Consider the following 16,075-nt stretch of genomic DNA (forward strand, 5'->3'; position numbering starts at 1 on the left):
TTTTGTTATTATTGAGTCATTTCAGTCATGTCCATCAGTTTGTTACTCTGCTTGGGATATGTTGGCAAAGATATTGGAGGGGTTTGTCATTTTCCTCTTCTGCTCATTTTATACATGAGGAAACTGAGGCTAGCAGCTGTTCAATGATTTGCCCAGGGTCACACAGCTAGTAAGTGTTTGAGGCTGGATTTGAACTCAGGTCTTCCTGATTCCAGGACTGGTACTCTGTCCACTGTACCACCTAGCTGCCCACTTTGCCACCTGGCTGTCCACTCATTCCACTAAATGCCCCTAAGGATTTTTATCAACCTAGAAAAAAAAAACAAGAAAGAACGCTTCCCCATTAACTTTGAGTGGGCCCACTGCAATGAATCTATTGAAGGACATGGACAAGAGTAAAATAAGTTGTGCAGGTATGGATGGGTGGCAATCTGCATCACTGGAGGGAATGTATATACTGGTACTATCACTCATCCAGTGGAGCATCTGAGCAGATGAATTTCTTTTTAAGTAAACACCCAATCTGTATCATACTGAAATGCATGAAGAAGTACCAACTAATCTGCTAATTAAAGAAAGGCTATTGGCTAATGATAACTTTTCAAAATGGAAGGAACAAAAGGCAAGAAATGCCCAGTTTTGGCTTCATCTCCACCACTGAATTTCTAGGCAGAAAGAATTCCCAGTGTATTTTGGGAGAAAATTCAATTACAAATCAAACATCCAGAGTTAAAGTGCTCTAAACTGATTATAAACATCTTTGTTCTGCCAATAGCCCTTACTACCCATGAGATCTCAGGTGGTCCAGTGATGAAGCCCAATCATGAATGAGTACATGCCAGCTTAGAAAAAAGTCTCCAGTGGAGTATCATGTGGATAGCATGCTTGGCCATGTATTGCTGAAAGATTGCATCTCTAACTTTGAGGAAGCTTAGATTTTCTGATGACATGAACTGGGAGAGCAAGCTAACATGTGAGATGATGAGGTCAGGAACCAACATGACCTTGACAGACCAGAAAAGTGGGCAAACTTGTAAGATTAGATGTAATAGGGATAAATTCAAAGTCTTTGACTTGGGATCAGAAAATTAGTTAACAGGTACAAAATGATGGAGACGTGGCTAGACAGTAGTTCATCTAAAAACTAAATGAGACTACTTAAGATTAATATGGATCAACAATGTGTTATATAACCCTTAATAAATGCCTAATGCATTTTTAAACTACATTACGAGAAGAATAGTGTCCCCAAAGAGGAAAGTAATAGGGTCATGTACCCCTGCCCTGATTATATCTTTGAAAATTTTGTCAAACTTTGGGGAGTACAGTGAGCAAGACCACTAATGAGCCAGGGGGCATAAAGAAGTGGGTGATTAAAAAAACAACAGTCAAGAGCCTTGACATTGTGCCATACAAAGACTATTAAAGGAATCAGTGATGTTTAGCAGAAGAAAACTTCAGGGCACCATGGTAGTTGTTGGACAGTATTTGAAAATGTTGCTTCCCCGTATTGGGACACCCAGCATCTGGTACATAGTTGCTACTTAATAAACGTTGGTCAATTGCTTGTAGGAAGGGTTAAACTTGTTCTACTTGAACTCAGACAATGAAAATAGTAAACGTGGAAGAGTTTCCAAAGAGACGGGTTTAGGCACGATGCAAAGAAAAATTTCCTAATGATCCAAGTTGTTCAAAAGGAGAATGCAAATATTGGATAGTAGAAGTCTTCAAGCAGAGTCTGGAGGCCTACTTAGTGTGACATGAATAAGATCCTTATGCATGTACCGGTTGGACTAAATACCCTGTAAGAGCCCTTTCAGTCCTCAGATTTTTGATCACCTCTCTGACTGTCTGGGTGCTCCAGTGTGGAATGAGGATCAGTGGGTGCATAGTGCCTTCCAGCCCGAATACTTATGGGTTCTATAAAGAGAGCACCAGGACACAGACGGAAAATTCTAAGATGTATACCAAATTTTAAGTGTAATGTTACATCATTAAATTCTCTACCTTAACCAACTGGTTGAAGTGCAGAGAAAATATGACAAATAACGTTTATTTTCATATACATATATATGTGTGTGTGTATACACACATGTATATATGCATATGTATAAACACACACATATATATGTATATATATATATATATATATAGATATTTAGATACTGCTTGCTATTTTGATATTTACAAGAGTGCCTTCCACAGTACTGGAACTATTCCACAAGTCAATTTTAGATGCGTTTTCTGAATTGATTAAAGCTAATCATATTCCCCTTCAAAGTTCCTTTTTTTTTAAATTTAAGGATACTGTCCATATTAGCCATGCTTTGGTGGGGTGGGGGAGACACTGTAGCTCATTAGGAGTGGAAATCTGTACCAGCTGCCAGTCTTTCAGCTGTTACTGTTGCATCTAGAACTTGTACCATCCTCAGACAAAGTGTTTGACTTCACCAATTGCAACACAAAGATAACTAGTGTTCTTTTAAAAGCTAGCCCAGGGCCTTCCACCACCCAGCATGCACTCTGAGTATTGCAACTCTGCTCTTCTCAGACCTTCTGATTACATGAATGATCTTTATCCCCAAAATGCCAATGGAAAATCCCTATTGGAAAGAACATGGTTTCCCTTTCTCACAATAACTCAAGCAGAAACGTCCAAAGGGAAAAGCTGTTCAACTCAACATAGCCCATTTCCCACAACTCAACATATTATGTTAATACGGGCCAGCAGAATTCATCAAGATTTGGCTATCTGGGCAATTTCACAACAGAAATAAAAAAGACTATGTGAAAAAATGACGGAATGATGTAAATAACAGATTTTTGGGTCACACCTTAACCCAAGTTGTTTATTTTTTCTAAATCAGAGAAACAGGATGTGTTGATTTAGAAGGGGGAAATGCAGAATGTGTATATTTGAGAAAGAGACAATTAAAAGGGAAACATGCAAAAGAAGAGGGAAAAGAAAACAATGCCCTGTATGCTCCAAGTTTTCAACTCTCAAGTTGACATCTTTAATTTTTTTTAACATCCATAAATGCTCTTACCATTGTATTGGTATGAAACGACAGTGACATCTAGTGGATCCAAATGTTTCAGACCTTATGCCCATAACACCGACTTCAGAAAGTCTCTTCAACAGTATATTCTAATGAGATCCCCAACCCTAAGTCCCTTACTCCGCCAAAGTATTTATGGTTTGAAAAGCAAATCGATAGATTTAATTCAATGTATGCATCTTAGTTTCATTTTAAAAGATGGTGAACAATTAAGAAACAGCTCATATTTGGCAATTGTCACATTCTTGTTGAACCCAAGAATGTCTTTACTCCAGATATTGTTCCTCTCATTGGGATCTGGTTTTTATAAAGTTACATTTTTCTTCAGATTGATTTAATTCTATTGAAAGTAAAAAGGGCTGTGTGGTAAACATAAGCTGAGGTAATAATTCTGTGACTCTGGCCAAAACTATTTCACCCTTGTCAAGTGAATTTTGCCCCAGACATCGTTCAAAATGACTTGAAATTTTTTTGGTGTGACGTGTTGTGGGTTTAATACAGTAAAAACAGCTGGAGAGGAGTTGCCTCCCTTTGTCTTGTAAATCTGTCAATGGGGATCCTGTGTCATGTTAGACACTCTCCGGTTTCCTAATGAGTCCCTGAAAATCTTGAAGAGACTTTTGGGGGTCCCCTCTGTTTTGCAATGATAATTTTGTAACTACCAGAAGCAAGAAGCAGAGAATTAAGGCATTATGAGACCCTTAATTGATATAAATCTTGATCAATGTTTCAAACTCAGACAAATATTGCTCATCTTTATATTTATATATCCAAAATTGGTGGTTGGGCTTTTGTTTGTTTTGTGAAAGTTATCAACTATTTGATGCTCTGATTGAGAATCTCCTGAGGGCAGGGCCTTTAGAAATTGCTCCCCCATTCACCAAGCCAAGTAGCTCAACAGTATTAATTTACTTTTCCTGCAAATGCTGAGCTACCATTCAGGCCCCTCACTGATACCTCATAGAGTAGAGAGAGAACACATCTGGAGTATTGCCTTTGGTTCTAGGCACCACATGGCGGGGGGGGGGGATGGATGAGCTGAATAGCTCTGGCAAATTTTACAAAGCTCAAAGGTTGAGTGACTTCCATCCTCTGAAGAGACATCTAGCTAAGTTCAGAGGGTCCAATCATAAGGTGGCCATTCGTTGATTTTCTTAGTATTGGTTTATTTTGATTTTATTATTGTTTTAACCACAGTAACTCATGAAACCCTCTACCAGGGTATACAAAGGGTTATGACTTGGGAGGACAGAAGCAGTGCCCACCCATTCCAGTGAAATCATGGATCTTTTGAAATATCCAAAAAGCAAAGCCAAGAGCTGGTTGAGCCAAGGTAAACGGACAGAGTCCTTGACCTTTAAAAACATTCTAAAGGGAATAAACTTAGACACATTAACCCACATCAGTATGCAGAACATACACCACAAAGAAACCCCCTGCAGTAGGAAGGGCACGAGCAGATGTTTCAATCAATTCCTCCAGCTGCAGCATAATGTCCCATCATCAAAGAATACCACTGGCCAAAGGGAGCGTGACTGCTTCTGGACAAGTCTCATGCAGCTTCATCAAATGAAAGGCAGAGGATCAACTTTGGCTGTTGACAGAGACAATTCTGCTGCCTGTGGAGACAAATTCCTAATGGTACAAATTGAAAGGAGAAGGAAGAGCATATTCCTAGCCAAATGGAGCCATTCAGAATTCAGGTTTGACAAATGACAAATTCCCAAATAGTTACTCTTCTGAGGAGGCATATTTCTATCCCATTTGCGACATTAAAATATCAATCATCCCATGAGTTTCCCCTTTAACTGGTGTTGCTATTTACAAGGGCTTAGTGAGGGTGATAGCAATCATTGGGCATCTCAGCCTGATCATTAATATTTCCAGGTAAGAATTGCTTGACAGGGGGATGTGAATTACAATTACTGTCATAGAAGAACTTAGTACCAATATAGAAATTATTTAAAGGGAGGGTTGGCAAGCTTAATTTTTAAAACAATGATAATTTGTAAGTCATCTTTGCAAATTTATCAGAGGCAAAACATAATGAGATATGACAAAAAAGGCAAAGTAGAAAGGTGATCATAAAATAATAAAGGTTACATAACATAATGAGGTATATTTTTCACATTGCCATTGAACTCAAGAGACCTGGGTTCAAATCCTGATTCTGCCATTTACCATGTATATGACCTTGGGAAAATTACTTCTGAGGCTCTCAGTTTCCTCCTCTATAAGGGGAAGGCCTTTTAAAGCATTAAATGGCCTTTGAGACCATCTTCTGGCTCGAAGGCTATAATTCTATCATCTATGCATCTCATAGTAGTTTGGAACCACTCTTGAATTATCCTCAAATCATGACATTCTGGAGAAAAAAACTAAAACCATAAACAAGGACGTGGCAGTGGGGGAGGGCTTAAATATCCTTGGGGTTCTCTTAATGGATTCATCTGAAATTTTAAAATTCTGACTGTACCTCCAGCCTGCTTGTCTAATACATGTGATGGCTTTTTTTTTAATGTACACACATAGCAAGGCTAAGTATTTATTTGAACAGATAGAGATTCCTATGTAGTCATACATGTTCCATCTTTCTGGGTTGTTCATCAGTCTTTTAACAAGCTATATAAAAAGAGAACAACACCAACCATATGTTTCTTGACCAACCCAGGCAGGTTTCAAATGGGCCCTTCCAAGAAAACGATTCATTCACAATGACGTTTCTATGATGTCAATAATCTTTAGAGACCAGAAATATATCCATATGGATTGCTGATGAGGCAGCTTAAGTTAGTGGGTCACCACATCTGTAAACATCCAACTAACCCAAATGTTTCTTTCCTGGAACAGCAGCGAGACCATGCCACCTGGTGATAATCTCCACACATAACTCATCTTGGACAGGCATCCCCTTTCCAGATGTAATAATGGCCAGACACAACCCAGCTGTACCTGGAGAGCTTTCTTGCTCATCTGTACGGAAGTGTGCACATGCACATATATCTTCTAGAATTTTCAATGGACATTCAGGAGGTTACTTGCTGAATGATAGGTGCAACAATCCTAATAACTTGTATTTATACAACATGTATTTTATATGAAGTGTTTGTATTTGTACAGCAGTGCCAGGGCAGCTAGGTGATGCAATGAGTAGAGCACCAGGACCAGAGTCAAGAAGATTCATCTTCCTCAGATACTAACTGTGTGACACTGGGCAAGTCACTTCACCCTGTTTGCCACAGTTTCCCCATCTGTAAAATGAGCTGGAGAAGGAAATGCCAAACCCCTGCAATATCTTTGCCAAGAAAGCCCCAGATGGGGTCACAAAGAGTTGAACATGGCTGAAAAATGACTGAACAAAATAAAGTAGTCAGTGGGTATTTTATACAACTTTAAAGACCACCTGGGCTTTACATCCATTTTCTCATTTGATCCTGTACCACATCTGCTGGCCCTATTGTTGGTGCTTACTTTATCAATGAATAAAGTGAGACTCAGAGATTCAGTGACTGAGTTTTGCTTAAACATCTAGTGTTATGGTCAAAATTTAGACCAAGGCCTCCCTTGATTCTAAAACTTATCAGTCACTGCTACCCAAAAAAGAGTACAGGGAAGTGTTTTCAGTGTCCTTTTCCTATTGTGATGACAGGAAGAGTCAGATGGTGCATTTTTCTAGCATATAGGACTTTTTATTTCATGAAGTATTTTTACTTCTGTTAGTTCTTTTTACTGAAAACAAAGCCTTATAAAAATTCTCTCCAGGTAAATTTGTGGAAGAAATGGACACATGTACCCTAGACGATTGGTCAGATGGATTCAGACCTGGAGGTCCCCAGATGAGGATGCTCTCTCCACCCATGAAGGCGGAAGCAACTTCTCCTACTTAGATTTGCCTGATGCAGTGAGACATTGTGTGAATTACCCAAGGCTACATGGTCAGATCAAATATAATAGGGGTAAGTGAAACATCTGACAAGCGTTCAAAATAGCAGTTTTGAAAGTTTGTCTTTAAAAGGCTCTAGGGGTTTTGCTGGACTAGAAACTCAATATGAGTCAAGACCAAAATATGATTGCCCAAAACATTCACCAGAATGAAGGATGCCTGGAGACAACCATAGAGTCCAAAACGAGGAAGGCGTTAATTCTCCTGTACTCTGCCCTTGTCAGATGTTGTTCTCCTTTATGTAGCTTGTTAAAAGACTGATAAACAAGCCAGAAAGATGGATCATGTATGACTGCATTGGAATCTTTATGTGTTTAGTTAAACATATGGCCCTCCTGCGTGTACGTTAAAAGAGAAGACTCTGCATCACATGTATTAAACAAGCAGGGTGGGGGTACTGAACCCTAAGGTACGTACACACTTGGAGCAGAGGTTTTAAAGGGGCACTGTAGCTATCCTCAATCATCTGAGAGGCTGGTGGATGAACTAGAGATTGGACTTGATCTGCTTTGCCCCAAAGGGCAGAACTAGCAAAAGTCCGTTCCAGTTTCTAACCAATAAGAGCCATACCAAATTCAAATAGGCAGCGCTCACTTGATGTCTTCTAACCAAGGCAGAGCACTGGTCACATGGGTGATAGAGAAGATCCTAGGAAAGTACAGATTGGACCAGAAGGTCTTGAAATCCCTTCTATCTTTGAACTCTCTTGGGGAAATGAAGGATGTCCTCCTGTACTCCAACCCTCCAATGGATTTGTGATTGACTTACTGAGAGTCCTCCCTTCAACACTGCAGATCACTATCCCTCCACCCCTGCCTAACCTGTGTGGGTCTCATCTGTTTCTTCCTACATCTTTGTTGTAGGCAATCCACCCAGATCTCAGCCCTAATGGTGGCAAACTTTATATTCCATGAACAGACATCTCCCAGTTTCATGACTTGCCTGACATTAATAGTCAGAGAGCAAATAGGGTTAGCTCTGTTGTTATTTCATCCAAGGAGTCTCAAGCCATTGTGACTTCTGCACAGGGGGCACCTCATTTAAACCACTGGAAAATGGGGAGGATTATACTCACATGAACTATAAAAAAAACTAAGACACAGAAGAGTCGACTGATTTACCTAACGTCACATACCGGGTAAATAATGTACCTGGAACTAGAACCATTGCCTCCTGTTTCTGGGTCTTTTTCCTTTCCACTCTATCATGTTTTATTTCATAGCACATAACTATCTTTCCAAAGGCAATAAAAAGGAGTTGACCCAATTATGAAGACAATACAGGTGGAGGAAAGAGAAAGGAGTGTAGCATGGAGGTGCGAGGGAGAGAGAAAGAATGGAATAAGTTGACTAGGATTGAATCACTGTGTATGAGGCCTTGTTTATCTGATATACAGAATTCCAGTTACCTTGACCCATTACACTCCACATTATTTTTCTCAAGTAGACACAGCAAAAGTGTATAAAGTGCTACACATTTCTTCTATTACCATTTCAGGTGCATTGGACCCCTGAGGCTAATCAACTTTTTCAATGGTTTGGTGGCAACCTTCGTGTATGTCATCACTTCCCAGATTTGCTCTAGCAATTAATTTCCTAAGGTCTTCCTGTGAGTATTCAGAGGTGAGCACAGCTGCACAAGTTTTCAGTCACATAGCTAGAGGATCCAGCAGATGAAGATTTGGCATGTACAACACATGGGGACTGTGCATGCCAAATCCCCTTACTTGATTTATTCATGTGTGTACCCTGAAGTATACTTGTGGAGATGGGAGAGATCAATTTCAATTGTTTGGTGGGGAGGGATATACATCCCAATACTAAAACAAATGTTATAATTAACTGGAGAATGTTGGCTCCCTAGGAAAATTCTATTAAAAAGAGGCATTTCCATTTTAAGAATTAACAAATGTCCATCTCCCGAGAGCTGGCTTTATTTGTGTTTATGAGACACTAAGATAGAGTGTACTAGGACTGATTTCTGGTAAAGATTATCTGACACACTTCCATAGATAGTGGACAATATTAGCTCTCACTAAACAGAATAGTGATACAGGCAGGAAGTAATATTGTATTGCCACGGCTGAATGGGGCACAAAAGTGGACCTGGCATCTTGGAGGTAATCTCACCAGAATCAAGACAGAAAGGATAGGTAAGGTAAGTTGGGAGCCATTGGCCAACTGTGTCTTCTTGGGATCTGGCCAAGCAAAATTCAAAGATATTCATCACGAGAAGGTGGGACACCAGGGAACAAATATTTTTGGCCATTGAAACTCATGGATAACATCTACTAAGGCACAGGGGGACTGTGACCTTCAACAAGTAAGACAGTACCCAAAGTGATGAAATCATAGATCATTAAAGATATCAGAGTATAAACAGCCCAAAATTGACAAATGAGTAGTGTTCCAAAAATTAATTTGTAAGGGCTTTATTTTTTACTCATGTCATATTTTTAATATGATATTACAGATATTTTTTGTTTTAGCATTGCAATCATTTCCAGATACATCACTCAGTCTCCTGCCCAGGCCTGAGAAATGAATACTCCCTTGTAAGAAAGATAATCAATTAAGTAAAAACAACTGATCCGGTGACCTGATCTGGCAATGCATGCAGTATTCTGTTTCCCTAGGCTCTCCACTCTTTGCCAAGTGGAGGCAGGTTTGCTTTATTATTTGTTCTTTGGGATCAATTGTTTTTTTTTTTCTTTTTAACAATTACTTAGAGCTCTTCTCCTTATAGCTACACTTTTTAAAATTTGTATAACTGTTAAATTCTGTAGATTATTCTCCTGGTACTGCACATTTTACTCAGTTCATACAAATCAGGTCCAGTTTTCCCACAGGAACCATACTCTGGGTAGGTTCCCAGGTTAGCTCATAAGGTACTTAGAGTCATGACATGAGGTAGAACCTTCCTCTCTCCTCCTCCCTTTCTTCATCAGTCTTACCACCATAGACCTCAGCCTATATCACCAAGCCCTAAGCAACTCTGGGGCTTCCTTTCTAAAGAAAATGGTAAGAGGAAGGAAATCTAAAGATGAGTGGGAAGGGGATACGAATGGCCAGAAGTGCCTGGAATGCATTTCATAGGTGGGATCCACACCTATAGGGCAGGGCCTGCTTGTCCTCTGCAAACCTTTTTTCTAGGTAGCATACAGCAGTGCTGTACTAAAGGTAAAATGTTACACCATCCAAAGACACACATCAACCCTGGGGCTAAGTCCATGGTGATATTGTGAAACACAACTTACTCTCGTGTTTGATTAAAGACAATTGCTTTTAGGGCTTGAATGTTTTCCTTCAGGAAACATAATGCTTAGAAATTTTCCAATTTTAAAGGAAATGATTTTTTGCAGTTTTCCTTAAAAAGTGACTTTAATTGTTTTATCTTCTCAAAAAATAGGCAGATTTCAAAACCTCACTTATTAATAAATCGCCTTGTACAAGTCACTTTACTTTTTGGACTTCAGTTTTCTCATCTGTTAAAAAGAAAGCGTCGTATTAAATGACGTCTAATGTTTGTGGCTGCTTTATATCTGACTTCTGAACACAGAAACCTAAAAAACTTAGCAGCAGTCATTAAGTATACACCATCCTTGGCCCAGAGTCCATCATCTCTATATTTTGAGCTCTGGAGCAGAAATCTAAATCCGATATCGGTCAATGGCTTTTAATCATCTCTTCACTTCCCAAATATATCTTTTTCCTCACAAGACTCAGGCCTCCCTCAATCAACTTCAATAAGTCAGTTACCATCTGCAGTCCTAAGGCCCATCACTTTCATGCCTTGGATCTCATTATTCCTAGCAAAGCTTACTGGTTTCTTTGTACCATTAGAACGTGAATTAAAAGTAGGTTTTCTGGTGAGATTCAATAGGTCTCAGAAAGGTAAATAAAGGCCATGGGAAGACAGTAGATTGCTCTGTAACTTTAGTTTCAAGTCAATAAATAACAGCCTCAGCAAGTGGTGACTAACGATCACTCTTGACCTCTTTTCTTTTGACATTTGCTGAGTAATGTCTCTAGATACCACTTTGGAATCTGCCCCACACCGATTTTCCATTAGATGGGCAAAACTGCTTTGGCATATTTTCTAGTCCTTCTTCCCTTCTTCCTCCACATGGTACAGTGGATAGAGGGCTGGAGGTGGTGTTTGAGAAACCCTGGATCCAAACCCTGATGATAATGCTTACTTCATGTGAAAGGCAGCAAATCCATTAACCTGTCTGAGCCTTGTAGGGTTAGTATGAAGCTCGGATGACAGAGTATTTATAAAGAATTTGAGAATGTTAAAGCACCATATAAACATTAATCCCTCTCATTGTAGCTGTTGGGATTATTGCCGTGTCTCCTTCTTCTCATCTTTTTTATGGGGTTCAGTTGGAAACAGCCCAGAGTCAAATCACTATCCTGCTATTATTCTATTAGATATGATTTCCTGTGGACAACTGCATCAGTGGAATGAATGACAACTTTTGCAACTGAGTGAAACTATTGAAATGTAAAAAGCATCTTTGGGATGGCTCCAGTAACACACAGGGTGATGAAGATGATTGACAACTTCTCTTCTTCCTACAAGAGTTTATTGCTGTGGGATCTCTATATTTTGAAAGAATTTTGTTCCATGTAGTTTGGAGATTGTAAGTATTCATCATGGTGCCATATACTATTGGTGTTATTCTTACATTTTACAAGATAAAGCTATGTCCACAACTGTGTCTGCAATTGTGTCCACAATTGCCTACAATAATGGTCCAGCTGAAGAATAGTTTGTTAGTTGAATTTTGAAGAAGGTATGGATTTAAGGTTGAATTTTGAGGATATATGGATTTTTCATCTGTTATTGTATGAAAGATAGCAAGCTTCTGATGTGTAATTCTGGACACCAGACTCTGTCTTGTCAGGTATTTGGTAGGTGCTAAATTTTCAGAGCTTTCAGTAATCAACTGCCCAGTTTCTACTATTTTGTGCACAACCTGCATTGGTCAAAAAGTGTTGGCTCCTTAAAAAAAAAAAACAATAACAACAACAACAAAAACTATCTGCAACTTGTGTTGGTAATGACCTAGTCCTGAATTACCATCATAAACTCTTCCATTTCCACAATTCATATGACTCAGTCATTTATTTAACACCTTCGGGTCCACTTAGGGTGGTTAATCTTATGTGGCTATTGCCCATGGAGGGCCATTTGATTCTGTCTTGCATCTTAGTCATTTTCCCTTCAGAGATAAATCACATTCAGTTGAATTTGACAAATCCAATAGCTTGTCGCTAATATCAACTCATATTGCTGGGTGGAGTGATTGCACATTCTTTCAAGAGCATTTCTAGACATTTTGAACCTGCTTCTCATACAATCTAAGAATGCTTATTACTCCTTTTCCTCCTTTTTTCATGAAATTTTAATCCTTCCATAATTTAGTGTTCATGAATCTAAAGCTTAGGGGATTTAAGGGGAAATCATATGCAACAACCCCCACCGAATTTTATAGATGATGAAACTGAGTCCTAGAGAACTTCAGTAACTTTCCTAGGGTTGCATATGGAATTGTAGGTGGGATTTGAACCTAAGTTCTTTGATTCCAAAGCCACTGTTCTTTCTGCTTTACCATTTTATCATCACCACCACCACCACCATTTCCCCTCTACATGTAAGAAACAGGTCAGGATTCTTTTCTCCCTTTTCAAACTGTTTTGTAATAATACTTTCACCTTAAAGCACTCCTTTTTTTTTCAAGCAACATTTCACTAGTTCTCATAACCTGGGGAGGAAAGACATTACTTGTAGTTCCTCTACCTTCTCTTCTAGGAAAGATAGCAACCTGTACTTTATTCACGCATAGCTACTTGTTAGCCGCAGCAGAAAAATAAATAACGTACACTCCATGTAGGTCAAGGCAAAGTGCCATCGGCCATGGTATCGGCTGAGTCTTTATCCTCAGTCATCTATTGTACTCTTTAGTAACTCTTGTAGTCAGTTGTGGGGGTGAGCTATTGGAACAAGTGATCCAATGTCTCATTTTGTTGTGACATACTGGGACATTCGAAGGAAGACTGTACTAAGAGGAAGTGGGCTTACAATTTGGTTTTCAGTGTTATTTGGTTTTCCTCCTGATGAGGATCATATACTCATGTGATGATTAGCAATTTCCTACTAAATGCTGAACTAAGATCAAACCTAGATCTCCCCACTGCCCATTTGGAGTTCTTCCTTCTCCATCACTCTGTTTCTCCTTGTTACTCTTTCCTCCACATGTGCAAATAAGCTGTATTCTTCTACAGCCAAAGCTGGGTACAAGCTTAAAATTTGCCACTGGGTTCATAAGTCTCTGCACAGAAACTAATAAATTTGAAAAATAAAGGAAACCAACTCCCCTTGGCTGCTAACATTAAATTCTAGATAATCATTTGGCAAAGTCCCAAATCATGACTGATGAAGTAATACAGAACAGTGCTGAGTGATGCAAAGTGACCCTAACAACCCCAGAAAATTCCTGACAATAATCATTACCAGGTTTAATTAACTCCTACACAAAAGCAGGGCTCCTCTGTCTCTAGGCAGCGAACCTCAATGTGCAGACACTCTGATGAGAAACAAAGAACAAATTTAAAGTGAGCCATATCTGGTGCATGAAATAATGAGCACCAGGGCAAGCCTAATGGTGTGCTCTTTTCTTTAAGCTTTAAGAGTTCCAAAGATTGAGACAATGAACAAAGCAGAAAGATGACTCCGAGTGACCTCTACATGGTGGACCACCTGGTTGGTGTCTGGCTTGATGTCTTTCTATAAACCACAGATGAGGAAAATATTCCCACCAACAAGAAGCAACATCTCTAATGTTTTGGGGTTTTTTTCAAATTTTTCCTCCATGATTTTCTGAGGTTTCCTCACTTAACTATCTCACAACCCATAGTGGAAGCCAGCTTCTAGCTGTGTGGATTGTCCCTGACTTCTATCTGCCTTCTATCATAGATATTCATTAAATCCTTATCTATAACAGATTCCCTTTCCCCCCTTCCCTTAGCTTGAATAGGAAGGCAGTGCACCAAGAAGGGTTTCTCTTAGTGAAATGAATAAGCATAGAATGTTTCTCTTCCACTTAATATACATTAACTTTTTAATCCAAAACCTGTTTCTGCTATGTTGGAAGGCGCTACAATACTAGCCTTAATCCCATAAGCAAGCACCTCCCGGAGGACTCATAAGGCCTGATTTTCTCAGAAGCAGGAATCATCTGCCACTTATTTTTCCCATTTATAGTCTATTAAATCTAAAGATAATGGGAGAAGTGGAGGGGGGAACTTGGCATATCAGATATCATTGCCTATTACTGGCTGTCCTCCTGGCCCTCATAAATCTCCAGGGTCATTTTCCAAAATCTTTTCCTCTTCAGGTAGGTGTGAGCCAAAAGGGGGAGGGGCTGGGAGAGGAATGAAATGCACCAGCACTGTTTCCTTTTCTATGAAGTGTAAGAAATGGAAAGTGCTGGAAATATAAATGTCACCAATTGTGAAATTTTCCATGTAAAGACACAGAAAAAAGTTTGCATCTCACATCATCCATAAGGAGTGTCCGATCTAAAAGATAGATCTTACATGTTGCCTTGGGACAAAGCACATTGACAAAGATGATGGTGACTCAGAGGAGGAGCACAGAGAGTATCACAAAAGATGACCAGAGAAGATGACAATAATAGGGCATGGGCATTACATGAGAAATATGGCCCTGGTCCCAGAAAGGACTGAGAACTACCCATCCAAGAGGCAAATGGAGGAAATCAAGTAACCTTTTATTCTCTACTGGACTGATTCCAACACTGAACTGGAGTTTTGTCATTTAGAAGTTTATGACAGTTTCCAGAAGTTAGGATTGGAGTTATGGCTTTGGGGAAAAGGGCCATTTCTTTCCAGAAAAGAACAAATTAGGGCAGAGCCAAGACGGTGGCTGGAAAGCAGAGACTTGTCTAGGGCTCTCGCCCAAGACCCTCTAAACACTGATCAAAAATGGCTCTGAACAAATTCTAGAACTGCAGAATCCATGAAATAGCAGAGGGAAGCAGGGCTCAGTCCAAGACAGCCTGGATGGTCACTGGGAAGGGTCTATTACACTGAGCTGGGAGCGGAGAGGAGCACAGCCCAGTGTGGGCTGTGCCCAGACCAACCAGACCAGGAACCAGGTGGAACAGGCCCTACTGCCCTGAATAAGTGAGTTGTGGCAGTTACCAGATTTCTCAACCCACAAACACCAAATACAAAAGAGAAGGTTAGTGGGAAAAACTGTGGGGGACAGAGTGAAAGGAGTTCCTGGTTCATCCACCACCCCAGGAGCAGCAGAGGAGATGCAGCTACAGAACTACAGCTGCAGTTGCTTCTGGCCCCAGGCCCACCTGGTGGGAGGAATTAAGTGGCAGATCTGAGCGGGAGTGCAGAGCCAGCTTAGATCTGAGTCCAGTCCATGGTTCTTGGGGGAGGAGTATTGCTGGTGTGGCAGAGCTTGCTGTGTAGAAATAGCTCTGAAAACAACAGCGCAGACCCTCAAGCTTGGGACAAAGTACTCTCTACTCTACAAGCAGTCATATTCTGACAAAAAACTCAAGGGTCAAGTAGTTGGCTGGGAACATGGCCAGGCAGAGAAAATGTACTCAGATTCAGACTCAGACTTTGGAATCTTTCTTTGGTGACAAAGAAGACCAAAACATACAGAGAGAAGAAGTCAACAAACTCAAAAAGCCTACATCAAAAGCCTCCAAGAAAAACATGAACTGGTCTCAGGCTGTGGAAGAGCTCAAAAAGGATTTGGAAAAGCAAGTAAGAGAAGTAGAGGAAAAATTGGGAAGAAAAAAGAGAGTGATGAGAGAAAACCATGAAAAATAAGTCAATGACTTGCTAAAGGAGATCCAAAAAAATACTGAAGAAAATAACTTTAAAAAAAATAGACTAACTCAAATGGCAAAAGAGCTCCAAAAGGTCAATGAGGAGAAGAATGCCATGAAAGGCAGAATTAGCCAAATGGAAGATGAGGTCCAAAAGACCACTGAAGAAAATACTACCTTAAAAATTAGACT

At 39.8% G+C, this 16,075-nt stretch overlaps 1 protein-coding gene and 1 long non-coding RNA gene across 3 annotated transcripts in view; one reads left to right on the forward strand and one right to left on the reverse strand.

Moving 5' to 3' along the window:
• Positions 1–16,075, reverse strand: part of CACNA2D3 (calcium voltage-gated channel auxiliary subunit alpha2delta 3) — a 748,342-nt gene that overhangs the window by 705,540 nt on the left and 26,727 nt on the right. The gene's annotated exons all lie outside the window — the stretch shown is intronic.
• Positions 4,536–12,115, forward strand: LOC118831363. 2 transcript variants are annotated; one of them, XR_005009138.1, is made up of 4 exons: positions 4,536–4,762; positions 6,822–7,015; positions 8,500–8,624; positions 11,436–12,115. It is a non-coding gene; the product is annotated as an uncharacterized LOC118831363 (long non-coding RNA). The 2 variants fall into 2 exon arrangements; XR_005009139.1 differs by lacking the exon at positions 11,436–12,115 and adding an exon at positions 9,509–10,028.

This window comes from Trichosurus vulpecula, chromosome 9 (genome assembly GCF_011100635.1).
Source record: "Trichosurus vulpecula isolate mTriVul1 chromosome 9, mTriVul1.pri, whole genome shotgun sequence".
In the NCBI taxonomy this organism is placed as follows: domain Eukaryota; kingdom Metazoa; phylum Chordata; class Mammalia; order Diprotodontia; family Phalangeridae; genus Trichosurus; species Trichosurus vulpecula.